Below are 19,858 nucleotides of genomic sequence, written 5' to 3'. Positions count from 1 at the left end.
CAAAAACCACAGTAGGAAAATATTGGGCTTATATTACTTCAGACCTTAATGTCGAATCTCAACATGCAACTTCAAAATATTTGGGAAGTGATCATATATTAATGCCATTTTATCTAAAGAAAACAAAACTGTTTTTCAGCTCTGGATACAATTAGTTTAATCACACGAGACATAGCTTGTGTACTGAGCAGCTCGACCGACAGCCGAACACAAGGAAGCTTTGCAGCACGTGGCAATCAGCACGGGGCACCTCCCTGTCCTGCCAACGGCAAGTGCCAGCACTGAGACGGACAGGCCACCTATTTCACACCCCGTAGGTCATTAGGTCACTGTTACGTATGACTTGCTCGTCCAGAATCAAGCCTCACCACGCAAGAAGCTTTGTCCTTTGGGCATGTTCTCCCAATAACCTTTAGTTTTGCAAAAAAGTGTACTATTTGTATTTCTTCATTGTGGACCCTGCACGTCTGGTTTAACGATACATACATTTGCCAACACTTCTTCCTACCATGAGCAACGAGAAACTCAAGCTCCGCAGCTAGAAAGATGCCATTAATCACACGTTGCTATCCAAGTAACGCTCTCTCTACCCCTGAAAGCTCATTTAGCAGCTCTGTGAGCAACGCTCCAGCTATACAGCATGTTCCCATTCACCAGACTACGACTCCGAGTTGCAGCATCACTAGCTGGCCACTTCTGCAGCGTTTCAAATGTTTAACTTGGCAAGCCACTGCTTTCAAGTCTAGGTCTCCCACTTAGCCGAAGTCAAAAACAGCCTGCACGCACTGGAAATAGCCAGTAAAGTTCAGACTCAAGACTGGCTTTGCTTCTTGCAAGTCATAAAAAATACAAAGACGCAACAAGCAGTTAAACTGAGAGGTTCACGTTTATCACTGAGACTTAAAGATACGGTTTTAACAGACCATTTTGAAACAACAACATTAAATAGCCTTCTGGAAAAACAATTTGCCCATCTGTAAAGAGAGGTAAAAATAGCAAACCATGGGATCTTTTAAAGCGCTGTAGGATCCAAGCCTCCCTTCACAGCACAGCTCAAAAGTCTCTTTCCCCCACTTAGCTCTCTCGGTGGCAGAGGAACAGGAGGTGCTTTACGAGTTAATTAGGCAGATAATCTAGCAGTCAGCAGGGATAAGCGACAGCCCAGCCTCTAGCCAGTGACTGGATAGATTTGACGTATTTATCTGGTTTGTCTTTCTGACCTTCAGTCATTTGTAAGAGACTGATCTACACTACATAACATTCGCCCAGGTATTTTTGATTGGTGTTATGCTTGGCCCCAGTACCTTACACCTTGTTCTGGGTCTAAAGATGTTCATTACAACGGAGGAGCCCACGAGGTTTGGAAAGAAATGGTCAAGCAAGCCATGCAGCAGGTAAGAGTTAATCCCCTTGTCACAGCTCTTTCAAAGCACAAACTGCTGTTGGGCTGGGATCCACACTGCCCCCTTCCTTAATGAACACACAGAAGCCTTGGGGGCAATGAAATGAATGACACCCAACCCTCACCTCAGCTGGTATGGTTTCCTAGTTGCAGTAAAAGATATAAATGCACGACAAGTACCTAGCACTAGACTTCTCCTTTCCTTTGATGCAGTGTGTTTTTAACTGGGAGAAGAGTTGCCTGCACCTGAAGCTTGACTGTTGGGTTCTAAAACTGTTCCCTGTGAATATGAAATATGCCCTTTAAGACAGCTGGGAATAAGATTTAAAAAAACCCAAAAACAGTTAAAGTAAGGCTTACCACTTGTGGCAGACTTAATGACTAGAGGTTCAGCGCAACAGAAGAGACTCTTGAATAGTTAATTACTAGGAACACAGGATCTGCCTTCTTCTATATTTAGCTTTAAATGCACTGCACTCTAATCTGCTCGAGTGAGGGCCAGGCTTTATAAGGCACTCTCTCAAGCACTGGCCCAGGGAGAGCACAGGCACTTTCATCACGAAACTGCAGCACGAGCCTGAGCAAAACCAACCCAGTGATCTATACAACAGCCCAGGAGGTATCTATCCTACAAATGACACCAGCTACTGCAAATGAGATTTTAAAGTGCTGTTGCCACCACAACAGGTGCCTGGATGATAGTTCAAAATTTACAACAGTGAACGCAATGCAAAACCTTCTGTTTTTTAAATCAAGAACGCATCGACAACAGCACAAAAGTGATGGCTGAAGGTTGTAAATTCAGGGTGGCAGCACATAAACTTGCACAGCACATTTGATTGCACTGTGGTACAGCCTGCCTCTCAGGTGTCGTGTAGCTATAAAGCCTTGAAAGCATAAAAGACCTTGAATTACTACATATATTCTCCATTTTGAAAGGTACAGGATCTGGGTAGGTCAAAGCCAAAGGCAAGTTATGAAATGCCAGCTAGAGAAGTCGTAATTGTTTCAGAGGAGTAAAGATGGGTTAAGGATAGGATGGGTTACGGTAGGAAGGAAATAGCCTGAAAAAGAGAACCCAAACCACCAGTCAAACTTAAATCTTGCAGCCCAAGATCCTCCAGGATACATACAAATTGGCAGCAGGAAAGAGAGCAAGAGATGTGGAAATGATAGCTCCACAGCACCCTCCTTTCAACAGATGCCACTTGTCTACAGAAGATGGGAGAGACTCAGCAATAGATGCTTTACTCTTGATTCTCCCTTTAGGATCCAGAAAACCTCTTGTAGAAAACTCATACCTGAATACTTTCTATTCCATAAGCAGGTAAGTCAGAAGCTGGGCTGGGCTGACTGAAGTGGGAAACGTCAGAGAGCAGTACAGACCCAGGCACCACACTCCAGAGTGGGCTCATTTTCCATACAAATCTCAAAATGTCTAAGCCTGCTGACAACTAACTTGCTGCTACAAAATTCACCAGAAAAATTAAAAAATGCATGACTTAAAACAGTTTCTCAAATTTCACTCCCACTCTTGTTAACAGGCTTCTACAAAAGAGATTCATACTTTAAAAATACACAAGTTTTTGAGTTGGTACATTCTCCTGAAACTGCTTGAAGTCCACAAGTTCAGCTCTCTCTACAGCTGGTTCTCTTCTACATGCTAAACACTCCACACAGTTAAAACAAAACTGAGGGACATCTACAGTTGTAGGTATCTAGACATATATGATATAGCAGTTTCTATAATCGACCGATCCTTCTCACACAATTAATAAAAACTGTAACAGATTTAATTAATAAAACCAGCATTACTTAATAAAATTAATTTATAAGACCAGCAACAGATGAAGTAGAAGTTACTTCAGAGCTTCAGCAAGTTTGAACTTGCTTAACAAGTTAGAAAAACGCAGTCTTTTATCCATACCACAGGGAAATTCTTATGATGATTAACTCCTGAATTATTTAAAGCCTTGATAGGGCTGAAGTTTCTACTCAGCTAAAATACTGGAAACATTTGTTTTTGGAAACAGATTGCTCAAATTGAAAAAAAAAAAAAAAAATTAAATACTGAAAACCTTTATCCAAACCAATACTATTTTTCCAAGCATAATTTTACACTTCTTTTAACCGAAATCTCAAAATCATCTTTGAACATTAACATGCTCATGATGAATTATGAGTCGCTTCCCAGCAGCGAAACTTCACTGCCCTAGTTACGGAGAGAGGGACGGCAATGCCAGAGAAGATCAGAAAAACAACCACCATTCAGTACAACTCCCTACCAAGATTTTATGGCTCTGTGTACGCAGGGCCCTGTAGCAGTGGTGAAGGAGCCCACGGGGGCAGGCGGCGACCCCTTGGGCAGCCCACCGGCGGGCTCCAGCGGCACTGCTCCACGGGATGCTGCTGAGGGGACTCGCGCCGACGGCGTTTGAATGACAGGGTGGTGGAGAGAGCTGCCAGAGCACCACCAACACAGCACCACCAGCTTTCGCAGGAACAGATGCTTGGCAGGAATTATTCCCATCTCCTTCTCTTGCTCAGACATCATGCAAGACAGGACCACTCATTACAAAGTCAAATAAAGTAAAAGCATAGATGGGGAGAGTTTCTGTGAAGGAAAAACCCCAACCCATATATCAAGGTCAATCTTTTTTCCCCCCAAGAAGTGGAATATCCAGGACATTAAAAAGCTTTATCGGGTCTTTTTCATCCACCAACGTTACTAGGCGTTTTCATCCTCTCACTGTTATGGTTCCAGGCGTAGGATGAAAACCTAAAGAGGGTTTTCCTCTTCTTTCAGCAGCAAGCCAAGGAGTTATGTTGAAAGCAAACTACTGAACTCGAGCAGCATGGAGGAAGAGCTGCCCTTGCGCTTCTGCTGGAGAGGAAACATGTCAGCACACAGCCAGCAGCTGTCTCCGCTCCCCGGGAAGGCAGCAGGCAGCTAGATTATGAACTAACAAAATCTGTAGGTGGAAAACTCATAAATCACTACCAGTACAGAGGAGCAGAGCGACGTAAGGGGATGACAGGACAGAGCGGATGCAATGCAGCCTACGGTTCTTGCCAAATCCTCATCAGGCTTCCCACTTTCCATCCGGACACCGAGTCCCTGCAAGGACTCTCTCACAGCTCCTCTTTTTCCACAGGCGCTTCCTAACGCCCGGGTGCGTCAGGAGGCGAGCGACCGCCACGCACATCGCTCACGCAGCCTGCACGGCTGCTGCAGCGTTCACTGCCGCCGCAGCTGTGAAGCGTTTTCCGCTTTAATGCGGTTTTCACACCCTCGTAAGGCTGGGAAATCCACCTTGGCTGCCGACATTTCCCAGGTTCGGTCAACGTGAAGGAAAAGCTCTTTCCTTACACATCCGAGGCGGTACGACGGCTAGCCCGCAATGTGAAGAGCAGTGGCAATGCTCCCTGCCTCCTGCTAAAGCTCACTTTGATGCTGTTGAAAAATAAGGAAATAAGCAGCTCTATTTGCTGCTTCCCAGGGTCCCAAGTGCTGAGGACGGGACCAGATCTGTGCATCGCAGTAGGGACTGGCACGGCACTATAAATTCCATCCAAAGTAGGCATTAGTATGGTACCTCATACACGTCAAGCTCACTGGAACACTCAAAAATATGCTTTTATGCTCGTTTTATGCTGCTCACGATCCTCAATCTAGCATAAATACGGGCTTTATTTTCCTGAGATATTAAACCAATACAAAAGGCAATGCCAGCTCCCACTCTTTATTTGCATGAACCTCCCCTTTCAAGCCCTGCTGCTAGCCATCTACATACCTTTGGGGGCTGGGGGGGGAAGCATCCAAAGCTCCGTGAGCTGCTTTAGCTCGCTAACTTGGCCAAAACCAAACCAAACCAACTCGTTAGTTGAGTTAAAACTGCTCAGCATCCTGTGAGCCCCGTTTGCCTGAACAGCTCTGGTAAAGGACCCTGTGGCTAGAAGCAGCAGGAAGACCTCCTGCTGAGGACGGGACCACAGCAGCGCTAAGAAGCCACCTCTCCTCTCTCTTTCACTGCACATCTGGGGAGCTGGCAAGACCAAGCCCCCGCGCTTAGTGAGACACGCCGGTTTTCTTTACGTAGGTCGGCTTGTGCTATTTCATCACTATTTTCCGACTCCTGCTCTCTGTTCCTAAAACAGTTGTTTTAAGAAGTGACTAATGACCTGAGATCTGTAACTTCAACCGTGGCACCAAGCAGCAGGAAGGGCAGCGCTGGCAGCCGGAAGGTTTATCTTGCTATTTTGCCCAGAGGCCAGCAGCAGAGTTACAACCAATATGAAACCTTTCTCCGGAAGGTCCCAGTTGTTACAAACAGTAAAGCCAAAGCCAGGCTCTCCCCACCTTAAAATTCCCTCGTTGATTTTATTGCATGAATGACCTCAGTGGCAACACACAGGGGACTGAGCAGTCACATAACGATGTCCAGGGTAAATACAATCGACCTCATGTTTCAAAGTCTACATGAAAAAAGGACACTGCTAATCCACATTTATTGCTGAAAAACACATCTTCCATTATTTTTTTATTTTGCTTATGACATTACAGTACATGAAGCAACTAGATACTGACCTTTGATTTCATACTTGGAAGCACGCCCTAGTCACCAGTGGCTATCAGGTGTAGTAGCTTAAGATAGCGTTGTAGCAGGTTTTCAACATGCATTGAATGCCCTGTTTTTCCCAAAAGAGCCTTCAAGAACCTCTTAAGGCCCTTAATCTTTTTTTTTTTTTTTTTTTTTTTTTTACTCACAGGACACTGGTTTTCCACAGTAAAGAGTAAGTGTCCACTCCCATAAAAGTCCCTTATTAGCATGCCTAGCGGAAGCGAAAAAACAAAGAGATGAAACAAGTGGAATCGGCTTCATTCTGCAGCAAGTGCAAACAAATACCAATAGAGAATGAAGCTTACCACACATCAAAAATAAAAAATTAAAAATTGTGCTCATGCAAGATTCTCCAGCCAAGAATTGAGTGTGCCACCTGTGTGAGTATTTACCCAGCTGAGAAATACTAAGCCCAGAAAAAAACAAGACAAACTCACCAAAATTTGTACCATAAATCTCATCACCTAACTACTAAGCTGGGATGCACTGGAAGATGTTTCTTGAAAAACAGTCAAAAAACCCCCACTGTCACCAATTAATGTACAATCACACACTGCATCAGATACAGCTCACTGCATGTACTTCAGGAGAACAGGTAATTTATTAGGTCACTAACCTAGAGTTTGTACAGAAGCAGCTCAGCTGATAAACAAGGTAAAAAAAAGACAGAAACCCTCCACAACCAAAGCACTCCAGATGCACTTCACAAGGTCAAGAGACCATAAACTGAGCCACCGAGGCAACAGACTTCTCTGTCTCATAATCAGTCACCATATGAAAAATGCATGAGTCAGGGCAGTCAGTGGAAAAAAAAAAAAATCAGAGAAAAAAAATTCTTAATCATTGACAGGTGAAAACACAAGTCAAGAAAATAAAATCATACACTTGAGTTGAAACACACACAAAAAAGTTATCTTTCGGTAACAAGGTTTCTTTCAGCAACTACGAGGAACAATTAGATAAAATTCCTCAAGGACAAGGTATTAGTAGGGGCTTTATTCAGACTGTTGAGAGCTCTTTCAGGCTGCTGTGCTCCTAACTGGAGTACCCTGAGATAGTGGAGAAGCTGTATTGCTACAGATCAGTTCATGCCCAATTACCATCCATTTTAAGGTGATGGCTAGCCATCCAACTCCAAGCTTGCATGCCTTGCCAGCACAAAAACCTCTTTGAAAAAGAAGGCAATAAAAAGGATCGGCAGGGATCAGGGTCAGGTGAAATTACAAAAAAAAAGCAGAAGAAGGTACTCTTCCAAAGCTAATAAGGTTTTTTCCTTACACGAGACACCACTTTCAACAAACTGTGCAGATGTTTGAACAGGATTCTTGAATTCGGAGGGACACTGGATGTGCTGTTTATCCTGAAAAATATAACCAGCTCAGCAAACACCATATGAGATGACGCTGCTAAAGGAAAAACAGTGCAGCTGAAATTCTGCAATAATGTGATTATAAAGGTAATGCTGCATTTCAGCTCAATCCTTCATTAATGTTTGGCAGAGAGAGTTGTACTGTCCATTGTCCACAGTATACTTGGAAGAAATCATTAGTGGAGTTACTTTATAGGGTCCCCCTGAGCCAGGTCTCCAATAAACCAATAAATGCAAGTATTTGGAAGAAAATGTCCTAAAAAAATTACCAGAGAGCAACGAAGTCTGTCAGACACAAGACAACCCAAGAAGAGCTCAGTAATGAAGGCCAGCGCACGAATAGCAGCTTTCTCATGTAGAGTCCTCCTCCTCTGCTCAACTCCTCCCTGCTTCTCTTTTTTTAACGTATCAGCCCACTGCAAGTCTTTATACAGTGTTGACCCTACTCATACAATTGAAATATCACTACAGAAAAACCAGAAGATGTGCCACTTCCATTTCTCTTGCTACCTCAAAGCTCTGAGCAGCAGCAAAAGCACAGGAAGAGCACCAGTGTCTCCAAGATACAGCGCTGCGGCATTTGAAAACCCATAAACTGCCTTCAAAATTACAAGGGCTAAGCTTAAAAACAAACAAACAAATACAAAGTGTGTGTTCTCCAGAAAGCAATGCCTCCCAGTTGCTAACGGTTTACTATTTCATGAACTAAATACAGTAATCGGAGGGGGGAGGTATTAATAGCCAGCACCTCCTACACACTTGCAAGTGGTGAAGGCCTTGGCTTCAATAAAATGACAACTGCTGTAAGCAGTAAAGCTAGTTTTACCTTCAAACATCCTAACTATTTCTTCAAAGCATGTGCAAGAGAAAGGAGTTGACCAAGTTAACCCACGACTTTTTACCTGCAGGACAGTGAATCAGCTTCTAATTCTGACATTTCGGGCTAAAAGGAGACGGCACAAAGAGCCAGCAGTGGAAATGCACAATGCTTTGCACCATGTCAGCTATTCCAAACATACCAGCTAACACTGATTACGCTGTTAGCAGCATTCACTTGGCCAGAAATGGAGTCCATAACTGACTTGTACCACTCTGCATCCCAAAAGCAGTCCCACGTTCCCTGCGGCTGCTTCCTCCTCGAGTTGAACATTTTGACAGAGCACACTAGTTTTGGTGAACTGATTCCTGGAGCAGGGGATAAAAGTAGCCAACGCTCGGATTGCTTCAACCTGCAAATACTCACTTTCTAGGCAGTGATGGATACAGCCGCTCTCAGACCAGACTGAGCTAATTCTACGGCAGTAGATATTGATTCATATCCACAAGTTCGGCGTTGGGAAAAAAACAACGCCAAACCCCACCCAGCATGTATGGGTGTATGGCATGGGGTGCCTACACAATCAACTAGTATCCTAGGTGAGTCAGAAAAACAGCTATTACAGACTGAACACGCAGAGAGGGGGCACACACTTGCTATCCTACTCACTGCTTGGCAGCTCACACACCAGCGCGCTCTGTCTTACTTCAGAAAGGCACTTTTTCACCTCTGTGTGGAAGCCTGAAAGCTCTTAGATGCATTCATGGAAGAAGAGTCTATCAAGGGCTATTAAACACAGGGATGATACAACCTTCTAAGCTGAAAATGGGTGAATGTACGACAAGAGCATGAAAGAAAGAAATGGCCACATCAGAACAAACTGGGATATCAGTCTTGGTTGGCTAACGCTAAACAATCACGTATGGCAAAGTTTCCTCTATTTTGATACACCATGCATGGATGCAGTCATGGAAGTGGTCAAAATACCGCATCTTCTCTCAATTTCCACAGTTCAGCTTCCCTTTTCTTAGTCTTCCATGCTGTATCTGGACATAAATGACACTAAATGCAACACTTACATGAAAATATAAATGCATAAAAGCAAGAATATGTCTTTGCTGGTAATCCAGATTCAGGAGACTCCAAAGTCCATCAAACTAACCCAAGGAATTCACAATCTATCTATAAACACAGCATTGCAAGCAATGGCTATTATGAATATTATCAATGCATCTCCATAGTTTCGCTCCTCAAAAAGATACATTTATAAGCAGTCGTGATCATAATTGCAATCAGATCAAAACTCCGTTCTCAAAAATACATTTATATACACAGTGTCCAGAATCTCAGAATTAAGAAGCGTTGCCATGAAAGGGAGTCAAATAAAGTAGCAACATAAATCACCCAAGCTAGAAAAAATAGAGCAATTAGACCATTGCTTCACTAATTTGTATCTATTTTCCAGTATTAGTGTCATGCGCTAACAGCATAATCACATTATCAAAAGCTAATAGAACTTCCTGAGCGAGAGACATCTGTTTCACCCCAATGTGGACTAGAGCAGGTACATCGTATTTCACCCCACTCCACCACAGAGACAGCAAACCCCACCTGCGGGCACTTAGACTGCGGCAGTTCCTGAAGCACTTCGTGCCCACACACTGGACATGGAAGCACGGACAGCTGTCAGTCAGCTCAGTTTGATGCAAAACCAGACCATTTAATTGATGCTATTGGTTGTGAGAACCACTAGCTGTTTCACTGCTAATCACTTTAGGAAGCAATCAGCTAAAGCAAAACCCATAACCATTGTTCTCGACCAAACAGCCAACTATCAGAACCCAAAATCGGGGTGCATTTCACCTCACTTTAAAAATGAATGAGAACAGACATGTAAGTCTGACCCCGTGATCCTTTTCTCTTTTCCCCATCAATGGAAAAATGTAAACATTCCCAGAAAATAGCTTATCTAAAATACTCTGCTTGCTCATCTTGGGGCGAGATCTTAAGGGAGGTTCTTGTGAGCAGCTTCACAGCTTCAGCTTTAGGCACTTTTTAGATATTTGAACTAGACCAAACTTCCTCCATCGGTTTCTACGACAGAAATTCACACCTGCAGACTGGCAATCTGGGTGAAAGTCTATAGAACAGTGACACCTAAATACATCTCAGGCAGAGTTAATTACACACCCAAAATCAGCAATAAGACAATTACTAATGGTATATTATTCAGTTCTATAGTTAATGCAGTAGACCTGCTTGTTTATCTTTCCATAATGACACACATTGTTGGCTGAGAGGTTTCAAAACCCAGCGTACCACAAACACGCTGAGAGAACAGGCTCAGCGTCAGACTACAACTCACCGCACCCAACCCAGTTTCTGAAGCCAAGCATTACTGCAGGCGTTACGGATTTCTAACTGGAATAGGTTCAATGTCTTTTTTAACGGGCATAGAACATCACGCCGCCATCCAGCCTGGCTTCCTGCGGCAGAAAAAGCACACCTCCGCTTTGCGGTTGATTGGGCTCTATCGATGTCAGCTCAGCACAGTGATATTTGACACTATTAATAGGAAAAATCTATTTTCTTGTTTACAGCATCATTGCTCATGCCCTGGAAAGACCAATACCAGCAGCCTACTTCTGCAGATAACCTAATACAGGTTCCACGGGACGTATGTCTGTAGGTGCATGCACACGTACATACAAGAGGGTAAGAACGCCAATAAAAGTTACGTTAGATTTCTACAACCCACTTCCTATGAAGATGCAAGATATGAAGACTCTAAAAGGTTTAGTAACAAGACAGCTAAGGGATTTTTTTTGTCCTAGATGAAGACAACTGAAAGGCTTCTGAGGACTTCAGAAAGACATGCCAGTTAACCCAGGGCTCTTAAATGTGGATCTAGGAAAGGATTCTACAAAATACATTAACTTTCGGTGAAAAAGGGGCATATACATTTCAATGCTACACCTCCTGCCTTTTTGAAAGGAACAGAAGTTCTTCAACAGGCAAAAATCTAGGAACAGCTACTGCTTATACAATAAGGAAAATTTAAAAAAAAAAAATATCTCTAATTTTAAGAAGTGAACTGATGTTAAATCCCAAAACGTAGATCTGTTCAGTCATGGCTACAGCCAAACTCTCAAAGTCAATGAACTGACTGTTAAAGTCCGTGCAGACCAAGGCATTTGCATCCCACCTCAAACGTCGCTCTCCCTAGTTTTATGTGCTCTGTACCGCTGAAGAACTAGAAAACCTGACATATGTTCTTTGCTAATGGAAGATAAAATGCAAAAGTAGCAGAAGTGCCAACGTAAATTTATTTTTTTAAAAATCTGAAACAAAAGCAAGCAGATATTCAACACGACGCTCAATCAGGGGCTTTGCAATAGGTGGCATTTTTCCTTTATTCTTGACAACGCTGCAAAAGCAGAGCTGCTATTTGAGGCTAAGAGTATGTTGATATGAACATTTATTATTCCAATTGTTAAGAACACTAATTAAGGTGGCTATTCAGCAATCCAGCAACCTAGTTGTAACAGGAAGTGAGTAATTCCTGCTGGGAGTACAAATAAGTAACAAGGATGTTGAAAAGGATAAATGGGGACCATTTGGTCTACACTAGGAACATGGTGCCCTTTTCCCCATCACTAACATCCTTTTTTCCCTCAGCTCCAAAAGATTTTCTTTTGTGTTGTCTCCTCATACCGTAACACTGCCTTTGCAGCGCTGATACATCTACCAGGTCAGACTGAAAAGGTCAACAACTGTTTAAACTGACATGACAAGACAAAGGAAAATGGGGAAAGAATCAGGCCTCCCTATACCCAGGAACTTAAACAACTCCGGGAAGGCATTAAGCTACTAAATTAATCCTAGCATCAAACAGGTTACCCATGAAATGCTTTGGCTTGACACATTGGGCTTCAGGGAGCTGTGGCCCACTGCTTACAGATGGAAGTTCAAGAATCACACAACTTCATCACAGGAAAGACCTGACAGTCTGACGATGCCTTGATAATTTAGAGGTGTAGGTCACCAAAGCATCAGTCCATTATCGTAACGAAGGATCTTGGAGGCACAAGAGCAACGCAAATAAATGGACATCCTGATGGCAGGGCACATTGGGAAGAAGGCACTTTTCAGCATACAGACCAATACACATTTTAACAGGAATAAAACAATTGGAAAATATAAAGCCCTTCCCTTGACTCTTTTAGAAAAGTAAATTATGAGTAAGTTTTCCTTTCTCTAATTTAAGGAAAAGTCTTCTAATGAAATTCTCAAAACAAGAGAGCCAAACTCAAAACCTGGCAAAAGACATCCGCGTCCTTGAGCCCAGGAGAAGCAGGTGTTTCCCTGGGCTGGGGAGGGAGCCGAGACTGATGCGCAGGACAATGAATCCCAAAGGATTCAGGCAGCCCTGGGGACACGTTGACTTGGGCCTCCTTTTGCCACAAAATGTAGGGAAAAAACCCACCATCTCGGACAGACTATCAGATTCAACAGCACACCACCAGGCTTCCATAACGCTGGCAGACAGTTTGGGGATCCTCAGGTCTCAGTGGCAGGAAGTCATGCATTAAGACAATACAGTCAAAGCAGATCTGAGACAGAAAAGACACTTAACAGCACCGGCTTCAGGAGCAACCTCAGAGAGGTGCAGAGACACATGACAAAACCAGCAACAAGACTCTAACCAAACTCCTATCAACATTGGTGCATATAGAGAAGGTCGTAGATTGAAAAGAAATTCACCTTTCCCTCTTTTTTCTGAAGTGTTGACTTCTCCTTGAGTATTTGAAAAAATAACATACTCTGGTTTTCTGATTTTCTATTGCTTGAGGCATGAAATGGTACTGAAAATAAATGACGAGCCCTGTATCTGCTAAGGCTCAATAACACCTTCCTAAGACTTCACCCCTGTGCCTTACCAGGAGAAAAATGACTAATGTATAACTTGAATGCACTGAACAAATTTCCCCTCATCTCTAGAGAAGAGGAGGATTTTATTTATGGAAATAAAACCTAAAATGAAAGGATCACTTAAGCTTGCAAATTACAAACTGTTGAACTGCTTAGACTTCTGTTTCTGCATGAAAACACATTTAAGGAAAACACATGAAATAGAAGTTATTACAATGAAGTACCACCCCAAAGCCAATTTTAATTGTTCTGCCTGCAGTAGTTGAAGGAGTTGGAGAAGGGTGTAACTCGTCGGGATTCAAGACATCACAGAAGATGCTTCCTTCCCGTGTCCCTGACCAACCTCTCCGTCCCAGACTGTGTCTAGCATTTTCCTTGCCTGACCTGTCTGTCCTCAATTCTAATTCTCACCAGGGGTAATCCATCCTTCTTACAGGCTGACTGAAAGCAATAATCTTTGTCTGCTACTATGAGTCTGCAATAACTGCAAGCAATCACTACTCAAAACTTCTCCATCCGACCTAAGAACAACTCAGATTTGGCAGAGCAAACCCTTACACAGGACTCCAAAATATGCCTATGCACGAAGTACTCAATGAATTTTAAAATTCCTACAGAAAAGTCTATAGTTTCTGTACTAGGAAAAACTGCATTCCTAATTTTAAAAGCTCTTAGACACATAGCAACCAACAGCTCTCACAGACAAGGTCCCTGTTACAGTAGGCGCTACTACTGACTTACTTCCTGGAAATATTTTCCTGACTTCTAGGAATTTAAAAACCAGAATACTTAACTCCACAAAAGATTATTTGTTTTATATGGCACACGTGAGGACGTTTTTTTTCTTGTAATAAAATGTACTTAGTGATAAAAGCGTATCTGAAGCTGGAGTGGGCACAAGACTGAACAACAGGGAAAAAAGCTCCTACCATGTGCATCAGCCATTACCCAGGTTTCAACCTCCGTACTGACTCACGGCCAGCTTACCTCTTAGCTACCTTCCCTCGGCCTAGGAAGTACACACCAAGTGCCTCCTAGCCTGGCAACCTGATCTATACCAACTGCTGCTTGCACCTACCCAACCCCATCACAAAACGGTGATCCAAGTCAGAAGGTTCCCCAGCAATATGCCATAAATAGACGATTTCCCTTTATTTGGCTTACACTGTACAACCACACTTTACAGAAGACCGAAATTGTTAAACCCTGAAAAGTATTTCATTCTGTGCTCAGCTTTACAGCACGTAAGGATCTTGAGGAGCACGATGGTGCCGTAAATATGGCCACCACACCACTGTACCCATCCCTTTGGTCACCGGACTCTCTCTTTATTTTGCTTTTTATTTTGGAATAGCTTTTGATTTTTGCAGTCTCTCACAAGACCTACAGCTAGACTTGAGAAGCATGGTACAGCAAATTCAAAAGCATTTTCAGGCATGGCGGAGTATTATCGCACTCCACAGACTTCTCTCCAGAGAGAACCGATAGATTTTTCCATTTGTCAATTTTCCTCTTACAAAAGCGTTACCTCTGAGTGATCCTTGAGTATCTGAGTTATCTTTGAACAGATAATTACTATTTTAAATTAAAAAGTACTGCTGCAGTTGAGGGGAGGACTCATATTTAATCAACAATGGATCACAGCGAAAAAGAAACAGTATCAGAAATCGAATCCACAGTTTAATGGGCAATTCGCAGGCGAAATTTATTGCACATGACATATCAGAATGGAATTACTTCACCTGGAGGCTCAGGCAGCGAGACAGACATGGTGACAGCCTGTTGCCTTACGTGCAACACAGATATAAGAATTTTTGATTTGAACAGGAGGAATGAGGACAGAAAACAAGCCGAGGAGTAAAAGATGACGTCTCTTAAAGCAATCTGAACTTAATAGCACAGACCCATTCAACGCATAATCTTCTTCCTCTGTGCTAAAAGGCACCTTAAGCCTGCAAGCAGGTACATATATATATATATCTCCATCTCTGTAGATGAGTGTAAGCAGAGTTTAAATAAATTTGTCCTAGGTTAAAAAATTACTCACAAATTATATCTAATTACACATGTTGAACCCAACTGCCTCCACCGTTCTTCACCAGGTAAAAGGTTTAATTGTCACTAACTGCTGCTGACACTCCCAGGGTCTTTATTTTTCCCAGTATCACACTCATGATTCTCAAAATGTGGTGGAGGGTCTATATGTGCTATAAAGTTTTCCACTGTCCTCCTACACAGAGATGTACTTCCCTTGCAGCTTTTTGTAATTTTATTGGCTTTACATCTCTGTAATTTTGAATTTATTTTAGCAACACCTGTCTGAAAAGCCATTGCAAAGCAGCTCGTAACAGAAGCCGTGCTAACGCACGACTGGGTTATTGCCACCGCTCGCAAAGCTTAAGTGGCAAAGAACTTCGTCTTGCAGAGGTGCTCAGCCGGCTCCCTGACACATGCAGCTCTGCAGTCACTAAACACACCTCAGTCCTTTGTCAGCAAAAAAGCTGTTTGTAGGCCACTTCTATTACACTTTCAAAAAAATTAAAGTACCAATCTACATGGAATTCATATGCATGAAATGGTTCAAAGCTTGGGTTTCTCTTAATCAAAAAGAATCATAATGACTTAAAGCCTCATATGAAAAGCTAAAAAATATGTATTGTCTGAGGAAGTTGTTCACGCTAGGACCATCCAGAACAACTAGGAGGATAGGAAATCAACCTGCAAAGGAGCAATTTACTCTTTTCCCTAAATTACAGATCCAATGTTGAGTATATAAATGGAGGAAGGGGCACAGATACCTGGTTTTGTTACGAAAGTAATGCTGATTGTTTTTAAGAGAAGCTTTAACCAGGTAGTACAGATGCACATTCATCTAAGGCACTCCCATTGCCCTCATCATCACAACACCTGAGCGCCTCAGAATTCCTTCTATGCACCGTTAACCCTCGCTATCTGTGGGAAGATTATGTGGGTTGATCTTGCATGATTAGCAGTTAAAAGATAGACTCAAAACCAAAAGCACATACTCGAAAATGCACTTTGCAGCCTATACAAATAAACTTGTGAGCAGTTTTCTCTATGATGGCTGCCACGCTGGCTATATTCTGGGTGCAAAACCACCAAAGCTGGCTTTGCTCCAACAGATCAAGTCTAGGAGTAAATCACCACCACTCGGGCTAAACCCAGGTAATACACCCTGTCCGGAGGACCCTGCTGTTACATGAACCTGGAACTTTTGCACTGCTCTGTCCTGTATTTCCTGCCGGAGAGCACTGCTCACCTCAACCCTGCTTACCCAGTCGCCTGGACCAGATAATCTTTTGGAGGATACTTTGGTGTCCTTCTGTCCCATATGCTTGAGAATCCTTCAAGTCAGGGTTCAAGAGAAGATGAGGCAAGCACAGACATCATCTTGCCAGACTTTGGATACAGCTAGCGTCAAGTGCTGTGATTTGCTCCCAAATTTCCAAGTGTAGAGAACACCCAACTTTGTGTAAGGTCCCTCAAGGAACTGGCAGCAGATGGAGATCTCTATCCAGGTCTCAGGTGAGCACCTTGGCTATAGGAATACCTAGTCATCCAAAGATATATTGATTGTGTCCGAACATGTATCGCGCTCACCAGCCCCTGGCTGCTTTCAGTTATTCTTCTGTGGTCTTTTTATAATCTACCTTCTGGCGCAAAACAGGACTTAGCAATGCTGACAGATCGTATCATAGAGCCAGCAGCTGTCCTGAGAGCCAAAAACAGATGAAACCTAAAAACCTCCCCCCACTTACAATAAAATAAAAATACTCAAGGAAGTCAAAGAGTTATACAATACCAATCAACTGGTGGGGAAAAAAGTAACCTATCCGCACATCAGTATCTGTCAGATCTGACAGGAAAAAACAGAGGATGTCTCTAGCAGTAAAAACCCCTTGAACTTGCATGAACTTCAGCTGATCTAAACGAATAATCCTATAAGATACTCCTCACTTTGGCCAGGATATAACTGTAAGGACTGGAGAGAGCAGGAGCAAAACCCAGTGGAGGTCTGTCTGAAAGGCTCAGCTCCACGAGAAGGAAGGAGATTTTCCAGGCCCAGGCCAAGCAGAAGATAGAACCATTTTACAGAAACGCACTTGAGAACCCCACGAAACGGCTTTTATATAGCAATAACTCAACAGACCTAAGACTTCAGCTTGGCAAAAAGACAGCAGCAGGGGATAACACAGTTCAGTCACGGCACGGCCACGCATCAAGGGTGAACAGGGAACAATTTTTCATCATCTCCCAAAACAGGAACTGGGGATTGGGGGTGGGGAATCAAATGAAAGTAGCAGGTTCAAAAACAAATAAAAAGAGTTTCTTTTTCAAGCAGCTGTGAAAGTTGTAATCACAGGATGCTGCAGACACGAAGTTTACCAAAATTCGAAAAACCCGCTGCGGGTTATCAAATACAAAATGCACCACTTTTTGCTGAGGAAGTCCTTAGCTGTGAATCAGTGAGATGGGAGCTAGGAGAATAAGTCACAGGAATATCAGTACTGGTTTGACCTATTTTTTATTTTTCACTAGGTAAAATGCAGTGGGTCAGACCAAGTTTCTGATCACGCCAAGCCCAGGCACAGAAAGAGGATCTTTCAGCCATGCTACCATCAGCAGAGCAGCAGAGAACATGGCCGTAACTCGAGCAAGCCTCCAAGACACAAATGAGCATTAGTCACTTGAGAGAAAACAGCTTGAAACCAGTGAAACCAGTTCAGCATCTCCTTTTACCCTCTTCTTAGTGAGAGTTTCATGGTGCACCCTCTAAGGCATAAGGCAGTCTCTTCTCCCCTAGCTCGACCCAAGAAAAAGTTTATTGTTTTGTACATTCACCAAAAGTGAATGTTACTCAACTAAAGAAATCCTGGTTATTTTCTTGCGTGAATCTTGCTCTCAACAACTGCAGAAAAGATCATGTGTTTAGGATCACCTACACATTGATGACAGTAGCCACCATAAACTCCCACAAGCACACCTGCACACACTAGAACCAGCAAACCATGGGTGAAAAGTGTCACCACTGGCACCTGCTTCACAAATCAAAAGTATCAGATGTATCACCTGATGAGGAAATAGGAACTTCTTTATATCTAATACTTATCATTTGAAATCTAAACAATATATTGAGTCGCTGTGAGGTTAACGTTTCCTTCTCCCTCTGTAATATCCAAACCTTAAATTATTAATTACCACACAGTAACACTCACAACTTAAGTATGTGATACAAATAGATACAGTAGATAAAAGAAGACGCATTAAGAGGCAGGACACAAAGATACAGAACCTACATTCTCATGTTCCAGTTCCCTGCCCTGACACTCTATTCCATGTGCCACCTTGGAAAAATCACTTCCCGCCTCCACGCTTCAATTCCATACATAAAATGGAGGCAACGCCTCTTCATTACCTCATCACGATCTCACAAGGATAAACCGAAGATTGTGAAATCTCTGCACACGACAGGACTGAAGGTCACACAGAAGCCTGTCCTAGGTGAGCGTAAGAAACATTTTGAACTGGTGTTAAAAGTATTTCATTACCCTTGCAGACGGAGCACTCCTGCAGCCTTAGTCACCAAGTGAGCTCCAGCGAGGCCGCCATGGAAAAATTGCGTTTGCCTGTTCACTCTGTGAACTAGGGTGCAACGACAGTACTGACAGTCTCACTTTAAAAAAAAAGGAATGTAATATGCATACTTTTGTACACTGAATGCCTGATAGATCTTTTTTGGAATAGGAAAGGAAACTTGTAGGTGCTTGTAATGTAGCAGTGCCAGAGACATTATCAGTGTAATATAATATCACAAAATTTGTTCACAGCAGGTAAAAGTCACATCCTGCAGCGAACCAGTGAAAGACGACTTAAACCCTAATTTCAGCCTTCATGGTTGAGTCAGTGACAGATTTCTGTTAGCACTACACCGGGATATCTTTCTGGACCAGAACATAAAAAGCACTTTTGTCTTGAGGGCATTTCCTTCAAGACATTTTTGGTTTCCCACAAAAAAAAAAAAAAGCCAAGGGAATGTTATAATCTAAAGTTCAAAGCAATCTCTCTTATTTATACTTGTTGATCCAAATAAAATTAGACGTTGGTACATCCCTGTATTTCCATGATTTTTAAAATCAGGAAAACATACAGAATTTGTCTGCTTTGTTACAATAAAACCATATCACTATTTGCTTTTGCACTGTGGCACGTGAAGATACACTAGATTCAGAGATCGAGTTCTTCTACAGACCAGGAAGGAAACGACAGGACTTCACACTCCTGCAAGTCAGTCAAGCAACTAACAAATGTGAAAACAGAGAACAAGATTAGTATTTGAGAGAGAGAGTCCAATACATAAGTAGCCATGAGACGACCTGCAAGTACTAAAGAGAGAAAAGAATCAGCTTGCTGATAAAGCTACACTTTCAAACACCAGTTACAGAAAGAAACGGGTTCCTTAGAAGAAAGGATACAAAAAATACACATTGACGAAGCAGGACAAAGAGGATAAAAAGTCAGCACCAAGTACTAAGGTTTGCTTTTCTCGCTCGCACAGAAATCAAGGCTAAACCCCAGTCTCTGTCCCATACTGGGGATCCGCAGGATCATCCCTGTGCCTACCGAGCTTCAACCGGAGGAGTGGAAAGTTGGATCCGTAACAAAGATCATTTTTCCACCGACGGTTTAATTTTAGA

This window comes from Leptosomus discolor, chromosome 7, assembly GCF_034619465.1.
Source record: "Leptosomus discolor isolate bLepDis1 chromosome 7, bLepDis1.hap2, whole genome shotgun sequence".
Lineage (NCBI taxonomy): Eukaryota > Metazoa > Chordata > Aves > Leptosomiformes > Leptosomidae > Leptosomus > Leptosomus discolor.
Note: the sequence above shows the minus strand (reverse complement) of the source record.